The sequence below is a fragment of the Sceloporus undulatus genome, chromosome 6 (assembly GCF_019175285.1).
Source record: "Sceloporus undulatus isolate JIND9_A2432 ecotype Alabama chromosome 6, SceUnd_v1.1, whole genome shotgun sequence".
Lineage (NCBI taxonomy): Eukaryota > Metazoa > Chordata > Lepidosauria > Squamata > Phrynosomatidae > Sceloporus > Sceloporus undulatus.
In genome coordinates, this window is record NC_056527.1 from 124,556,670 (window position 1) to 124,565,931 (window position 9,262).

Here is a 9,262-nt window from a genome sequence, read left to right on the forward strand (position 1 = left end):
TATTGCGTGGTTTGTTGTTGTTTATTTATATGGTTGTTCCCAGGTTATTCCTGGGATAATGACTCTTTAATCGCGCTGTGTGTGAAAATGTTAATTGCGGTTTAATCACGATTGTGTGATTTTCACGGGATAATGATTTTTTAAACTACCAATCTTCCCCCGTGTGATAAAGTCTTAAGAGACGAAGGAGAATAAGAAAGATTAGAAAAGGAGAAGGAAAAGGAGGAGAAAGGAGAAATAGAGGGGAAGAGAGGGCAGGAGGATTATAGGCCTGAACAAGAGGGAGGAATATAAATTTGAATAATAATAATAATAATAATAATAATACTTTATTTATATAGTGCTGTAGATTTACACAGCGCTGTGCATACAAACAATAAAATCGATAAAAATGAAACCTACAAAATACATATAAAACAATAGATAATAATACAAGATAGAATTAGATGAAAAAAAGCAGACAACAAATTAAAAAGATCAAATATCAAATCAAATATCAGATCTCAGGTAACAATCGGATAAACAATCACACAAGAATAAGAAAGAATAGGAGTATGGAAGACATAGCAGGATCGATCATATAAGTTGATAACTTGGCAGCGGATGTTTTGTTATATTGTAATTATGAAATTTATCTATTGGTATTTTGTTTTTTTTCTTGTAAATAAATTAATAAACAAGTTGCAAAAGAGGACTGGAAAATACTGCAAGAGAAATATTACCATAATAATAGATAGCAGGGTTCCAGTTGGATGACACTGTAGTTTAAAAATGACTTGTTTGGAACGGCTGAGACAGGAGAGGAGCTCCCAATGCCTTGTTTTACCACTTTGGGGCAGTGAAGCTCTTGACAAATAGTTGTATAAGTCCATTTTGCTGCTGCTATTGCTGAGTCACGCAGCCAAACAGATCCACGAAGAAGGACTCTGTGTACAACCTTGGCTTGCATTTCACATGCAACAGTACTTCAAGGGCGCCTATATTTCTGGCTCTGTTGGCGGAGCGAGAATTGCTATTGACAGTCAAGCGGACTACGAGAAAACAGTCCTTTTGCTTTTGACAAGCAAAAGCTATCCAAGGGATAGCCGTGTTAGTCTCTTTCAACACAAGCAGTAAAGTGTCTTATGTATGTGATCATTATTCTACACACGTTTTAATCTCATTTGGCTATGGAAGATGGGAATTGTCAGCACCTCTGTTATTCCCTTTGTGTATGTCGTTTGTCTTATTCTGTGTTCACAACAGCAGTGCAGTTATTGTGTGTGTGTGTGTATTGTGTGCCTTCAAGTTGTTTCTGACTTATGGCAACCCTAAGGCAGAGCTATCATGGGGTTTTCTTGGCAAGGTTTGTTCGGAGGAGGTTTGCTGGAAACAACTGGTTTTCTTTGTACACAAAGTACCTTTCTTCCAGCCTCCACCGGCGTCTCTTCATTTTATAGGCTTTCCTTCTACTAACATCATGTATCTCACAATAATGTGTATTTTGTAAGTGAGCAATAAAAGCTGCGCTGGAAGCTCTTTCCGGTCAGGTCATGAAAGAATGAAGCTAGTTGTCCCAGTTTCTTGCTCCTCCTCTCACTTGTTCCCTTTGAACTTAGCCTTACTCCAGTTGCAGCAAAATGAGTTGGGTGTCCAAAAGTAGTTCTCATTCAATAAACTCAGAAGAGAGAAATGGAGAGGAGCAGAAGAAGCAGAACCATGCCCTTCCCAGTAGACTTAGGCAAAAGCAAACTCCTGCAGACTGTCCTAGCTTGCCTAGTCTTTCTCATTAATAACGTATGCCATCTTGACCCCATTTCTGTTGCTGAAATGTTGGGGTATGTTGGTGCCAAGAGTTGGTTTTTGTTTTATATGGTTAGGCTTTTAAAACCTTATTCTGCAGTCCTATATATGTCTAATCATAAGTAGACCCCATTGTGTTAAATGGAGTTTACTTCCAAGAAACTATGCTGCAATCTGACATCCAAACGCAGTGCAACTCGTGTCTGAGTAGTCATGTAGAGGATTTCAATTTGTTCATCACTTCTTTCTTTTTCTCTTGAAAGGCACAGTCAATTTAAAAAGTGTTGTGAAACTGCTTTTCAGCACAAGCGCATGTGAATCAGCATTGCCCACAACTGGCTTCCCCCCATTCAGATTAATTACTCTAGAAATGTGAGCAACAAAACTGGTTCCCCATCCGCCCTCCCAGCTCTTTGTGGAAGAGAAATACATTCTGAACATGTAAGGCTCCTTTCGAATCCGCCAGATGTTGTGGATATTGTCTATGTGGGCAGAGTGACTTGTAAGATGGAGTGTCAAGACTCAGTGACAATAGTGTTCAGGTTTCAATTTATAGGCTCTCTCTTTCTTTCCAGTGACTAAACTTAGTTGCGTAACCTGTCCATTGCCTGGGAAGCACAAAGGTATCTGAAATGGCGGAGAGAGAAGTACGGGATCAAAAATGAAATATGTAAATGTTATTTTAATGATAAAATAATAAGATCCCAATGAGATTTTCTGCTTTGGATACTCAAATAATCTGACTGGCTCAGAGCATGGCATTCTTTGGTTTGTGAGGATGCTGCTTTGCTGGTGCCCAAACTTTTGGACACCTTCAACTAACTTAGTTACACACTTCAGTTACATCTTGTTTGAATTATTGTAATGCGCTCTATGTGGGGCAACCTTTGAAAAGTGCTTGTCCAAAAGCCGCAGTATGATCTAAATATATTGTTATTGTTGCTGGATTCACTGTCGCCCTCCAAATGAGAATCCTTTATTTTGTCAAAATAGCACAATCCACGCAAAAGAGTAGAGTTTGTAACAGTTACTTTTTTTGCACCACAACTCATAATCTACCATGGCAAGTGAGGAATTGTAATTCAGACAAGCAACTTTTCCAATCACTCTATGAATGAATGAATGAATGAATGAATTCCAACTCTGTAAAAGAGACCAGTAGCAACAACATTGGAAACCTTCTCAGGTTTGCAGGAACACTACAAAAAAGTGTTTAGGGGGAAGCAATCCTAGTGGGGGACTACTCTGCATTGACACAACAGAGGCTGAGTGAGTACCAAATGCTTACTTACTGGCCACTGGATAGGGACAAAGTCCAGAAAATTGAGATCAGTGAATGGAACGGAGTTGGTTGGTGAGTAGTGGCTTGGAATACTGAACAGGATAGCTCCACATTGTCACATTTTGGGAGGTCCCTCTTGTACAGTTGATATCTAGGCTCTACCAAGCAACTCTTCCTTTTCTCTTAGGAACGACGGCACATCTTGAAAATGGCATGCAGCTGCTGAATATGCTAGCCATCAAGAGGGATGGTATTCAGAAGTAGGGTAAGCCTCTATAAATAATACAATAAAAGTTTTATTTTTATACCGCCCTTCTAGCAATCAGGGCGGTGTACAGCATAATAAACAGATACACAATACACTCTATCTGTTCAAAACACATCTGCAGCTGCATCTTTCTCCTCCCAAGTATCTTCTTACAGCATGGAGTGCCTGGAAATGGCAGATAAATGTAATGCTACAGATGGGTAGCTGGCTGGATGTCACTTACAACTGAGGCCACAGCGAATGAAGGCTACAGCAAATGTCATGGCCATATTGAGAGATATTGAGCCTTCTCTGCCAGACAGCTCTGCTGCCACAACAAACAATTCCCAGAATTACCATAGCATCAGGTCATGGCAGTTAAAGTGGTGTCAAACTGGTTTATTTCTGTAATGTGGATGCAGCCTAAATGGTGGAATCTAAACCAGGGTTTCCTCAGTTCTGACATGACAAATAGTATTACTGCTACACTGGCTCAGAAAAGCATCCCTAATGGGGCCCTAAGCTTCCAGCTTTTGCCATCTTGACCACAGTCTGATCTTGCTTTCGTAGACTTCAGTCTGCTTTCTTAGATGCATAAAGTGGAGTAGCATTACTCTACCATATGCATTTGAAGAACTGAAGTCTAGGAAAGCTCATGCTGCCAACTTCTTTAAGTCTCAAAGGTGCTACAAGATGTAGCACAGAGTTGCCACTGTCATTTCTCTCTTTTTTGTTGGCCTACCAACACATCACAGAAGCATTGACAACAACTTCCCAAAGCTGCAGCTTTGCCTATGTTACCGGAGTCCCATCAAACCAGAAAGACGAGTTACTGAAGAGACTTGGGTCAAGGAAGAAATACAAAAGATGGCATAATTGCTCGGCGAAATGCAGCCTCTCCCACTCGCACCAAAGCTTCACGCTTAGATAAGAGGGAATTAAATGGGAGTTTAGGCCCTCCAAAGGGCCTCTGGGATGAAATCCGAGGCTTCCGACTCCGAGACCAGCCCCACTTTAAGAGCTTCAGGGACTGAAAAACCACAGGAAGTTAATAAAATTGGCACGGAGATGTGAAATGGCTGGGAAATCTAATTTCGTAGCACTTCAAAGGGGCCTTGGAGTGCAAATATTTGTCTGGCAGCTTGTCGTGCGCAGAAAGTTCTTTTAAAAAGTAATTTTTATAATTACGCTTCCGAAGTCCAGCGCAGTAGTTTGCGAACCATTATAGCTAATAGTTTTAGAATTAGCTGTTTGCCTCCTGTTTTTATATTATATATAAAATCACCTTCGGGTTATCTGTACAAGGTGTATATGAAACATAAACGGATTCCATGTTTAGATGGGTCCCATCTGCATGATATCTCATTATGCATATGCAAATATTGCAATATTGTCATCTTGACCACAGTCTGGTGTTGCTTGGCCACACATATTTTGGTTTTCATTTGTGAAATGTCAGAGGTTATGTATCACTGGCTATACTGTATAGGTATGCTGTTTGATAGGGCATCATGAGTGCGACTTCTGCTCTGCTAAATGGGTAACCCTCTTGAACATTAGATATTACACAAGTAGTATAAGTGAAAAAGTAACAAAGGGCCTGTACAGACAAGCCAAAATAAAGCTGCTTGGGGTCACTTTGGAGATATGTTGTTTAAATGACACATGCATTTTAAGAGGCCAGAAGCTGTGCCAAAGCTGCACTTCAGTCCTTAGGACTGGAGCATGGCTTTGGCGCAGCTTCTGGCTTCTTAGGAAACATGCATCATTTAAACAGCATACCTCCAAAGTGACCCGAAGCTGCTTTATTTTGGCCTGTCTGTATGGGCTCTAACATTAACATAGCATGCCTGCACTTCCCTTCATTGCAATCTGGACACATCCAGGATTCTGCCTTGCTTTATAAACCTGCGAAGCCTGTTTGATTAGAAATGATGAAAGAACTTACTTGCATTGTAGAAAGCCCTGTGTCTCCAGCATTATACTTTATATACTGCTACTACCACTACTAATAATAGACTCCTGCTCCAGCATTATACTCTAAATACTGCTACTACCAGGACTAATAATAGACTCCTGTGTTACAAGTGTGGCTAAATGATTGAGACATAGATATTGTTGGGGATGTAAGGCCTAAAGGCACCTGGTCCCAGGTCTCATTTGGGAGGCTAAGAAGGTCAGCCCTGGTTGATACTTGGATGGGAGGCCACCATCAAATACCAGATGCTATAGGCTGAGTACTTCTTGCCTAAGAAAACCCTATGAAATTAATGGGGTTGTTATAAGTCCATAGGTGCCTTGAAAGCACAGAAATTGTTAGGGAGAATTTCACCCTATGAGAAATAACAATATCAGAGGTCCTTTGTTGTTGTTGTTATGGGCCTTCAAGTCATTTCTGACTTATGGCAGCTTTAAGACTAACCTATCATGGGGGTTTCCTGGCCAGATTTATTGCCATTGCCTTCTTCAGAGGCTGGGTATGACTTGCCTAAGGCCATCAAGTGGTTTCCTTGATGGATTTGAACCCTGGTCTCAATGGGGATTCAAACCCTGGTCTCCTGGAGTCCTGGTCCAACACTCAGACTGCTACACATACCAGTTGTTACACCAGAGTGCTTAGACCATAGGAATATGACTTTTTGGGACTCCGACTCAAAGCGCTGGAAGACTCTGGCAGCAGTAATCAAAGGGACATTCCCAAGCTCTGTCTTTCAGATGGCATTTTATGGAGTGGGAAGACAACATCTTCTCCCAGATGTAGGTGGTTGGCTGCAAATGAAGAAAATGGGCCTCTCAAATGTTGGGTCTGTCTGGGGAGTGTCCCTTTTACACGAAGAAAGCGATCCCACTGGATCTGCAAGATAAGAGAGGGCTGAGCTCCGTTCTCAGAAAAGTTTGCTTCCAATGCTGCTGGAAAGAGCAGCCGCACCTTTGTTATCAGACCATACTGAGAACATCGTGGGCCCAGCGAAGTAGACCACACCGCCCCTTGTCTTGAGAAAGGAGCTTCGGATAAGCTTCTTTCAGCCTTACTAATCTCTCAAGACATCACAGACTGACATGCTGGGATGATGCTGAAAGGTGAAGGGGTCTCCTTCCGAGGAAAGGACACTAAGCAAGGTGGAGTGGGAGTGGAATAGAAGAACATCCTTCCTTACTAGCTTGCATCTACTTAAAGTCCACTGGTTTCATTGGTGAGATTCAGATATAGCCTAATATAAGAGAGAAGCATGCTCTCCCAACCATAAAACCTTTGTGGATTACATGATACTGAACAATTTGGTGCCATCAGCAAGCTTGGTCACCTCCATCAACTTCTCTTGGCTCTTCAAGGAATGTGCTGAAGATACTTTGGGAAGTGACTCAGGTCCTATACAGGCGTCTTGCTTCTTGGAATAGAATTTATTATGTAAATAAAAGAGCCATACTTGGAATTTATTCCAGCTTCTGCAGAAAGTGGAATTATATTGTTGTGTGCCTTCAAGTCTTTTCCAAGTCATGGTGACTCCATCATGGGGTTTTCTTGAAAGGATTTGTTCAGAGGAAGTTTGCCATTGCCTTCCATGAGGCTGAGAGCGTGTGGCGTGTCCAAAGTCGCTCAGTGGGTTTCATGGCCGAGATGGGAACACATCTATTGTTACTGAGGGCCAAAATCTATGCTCCAGTTGGAGACCCAAAGCATGCAACCAAAGATGTTTGCTGCCTGAGCCAAAGGACAAACTGGGATTGTGTGTGTTATCTGTGATATAAACTAATAAAGATATACAAACAAAACAACAATAACAATAACAAACTGGGACAGAATTTGCTTCTTCCTGTTCCAAAAACATAATGGTTTCAATGGTGGTTGCTGAAAAACTACTGGTTTTAATTTCTGTGTGCGACTATCTCCTTCGGCAGGACTGGCGTTTCCCAACATGGATCTTATGGCGACTTAGATGCATCTTATCTGTGTTTTGTAAACGTCTCTGAATGCCGTAGATAAGAGCCAAACTCTCATCGGTTTTCGCCATTAGCCATGCTGGATAGAGCTGATGGGATTCAGTGGCCATCATTTGAGCTCCCTCCCTATAGCAGGGTTTCTTAGTTAGGCTGCATCCGCACTGCAGAAATAATCCACTTTGAGACTGCTTTAACCACCCTGGCTCAGTGCTAGGGAATCCTGGGAATTGTAGTTTATTGTGGCACCAGAGCTCTCTCTGACAGAGAACGCTCAATGTCTCCTAAAACTACAGTTCCCAGAATTTCCTAGTATTGAGCCAAGGCGGTTAAAGCGGTCTCAAACTGGATTATACCTGCAGGGTGTGTATAGGATCTGAATTTATATATTATCTTATTTTAGTATAATTAACTACAATTCCCAGGATTCCCTAGCACTGAGCCAAGGCAGTTAAAGCGGTCTCAAAGTATTTCTGCAGTGTGTTTTGGACAAAGAAATCTTAATTTAATTTACTTCACTCTTTTTATTAAACAAAACAAATTTTGATTCAATTTATTTATTATGACCGCTTCTTCAAGCTCCCTTTCCCCTACCCTTTTGGGCTTATTTATTATTAAATAAGAATCCGCTAGCATTTAATAATAATAATAATAATAATTTTTTATTTTTCTCCCACCTCTGCGACAGCTAATAATAATAGTAATAATAATTATAATAATTTACCTGTCGCAGAGGTAGGATAAAAAAAAAATATTATTATCATCATTCTTACTTTATTACTATTATTATTTAATAATATTATTAAATTGTTATTAAATTATATATATATATGTATGCATATATATAATGTATTTATTTGATATTTAATATTTATTACTAAATTATTATTATTAGTTAATAATAATAATAATAATAATAATAATGAATGAAATGAATGAAAATTTATTTCTAGACCGCTATTCCTTGCAGATCACAGTGGTTTACAAAAAGCATAATAATAATAAAGTAAGAATGATGATAATGATTTTTTTATTTTTATCCTGCCTCTGCGACAGGTAAATAGTAATAATACTTTAATAATAAATATTAAATTTATACATTATATATATATATATATATATATACAGTATATATAATTTAATAATTTAATAATATTATTTAATAATAATAAAGTAACTGATGATGAAGATAATAATAATTTTTTAATTTTTATCCTGCCTCTGAACAGGCAAATAATAATAATAATAAACAGAGGCAGGATAAAATAAAAAAATTTAATTTTAAAAATTAAAAAATTAAAATATTGTTAAATTATTTTATTTGATATTTAATATTATTACTAAATTATTATTATTAGTTGATAATAATAATAACACATTTAAATTTAATCTGTGACAGGTAAACAATTATTTATTTATTATTATATTATTATTATTTTCCTGTTCCGAGGCAGGATAAAAATAAAAAAACTATTATTATCATGACAGTTACTTTATTATTATTAAATAATAAATTATTAAATTTTATATATATATATATGTATGTATTTATTTAATATTTAATATGTATTATAAAATTGTTTGTTGTTGTGTTATTATTATTATTATTATTATTATTATTATTATTATTATTATTATTATTATTATTATTTATTCCCTTCACAGGGACTAATGTCCCTCCAGACTGAAAGCCTGAAGTGGTGGACTGAAAAAAGAAACCCGCTGAGGGAGTTCAGCTCAGGGAGAGGCCGCATCCCCGCCCCGCGCTCAAAACAGAGAACCCTCCGCCTTCCTTCCTTCCGATTGGCTCGGGGGCCTGTCCATCGTGGATGCCTCCCCTCTCCTTAACGTTTCTAGTAGCAATGCGCCGCCGCCAATCACATCCAGAGCGACAACCGGCGTTGACCAAATGACTGTGCGGGCGCTGAGCTGTGCGCCGCGGCCATTGGCTGAACGGGTCCTGAATAGGCGGAGGGGGCGGAGTCTTGGAGAAGTGAACTTTCTTCTTGGCC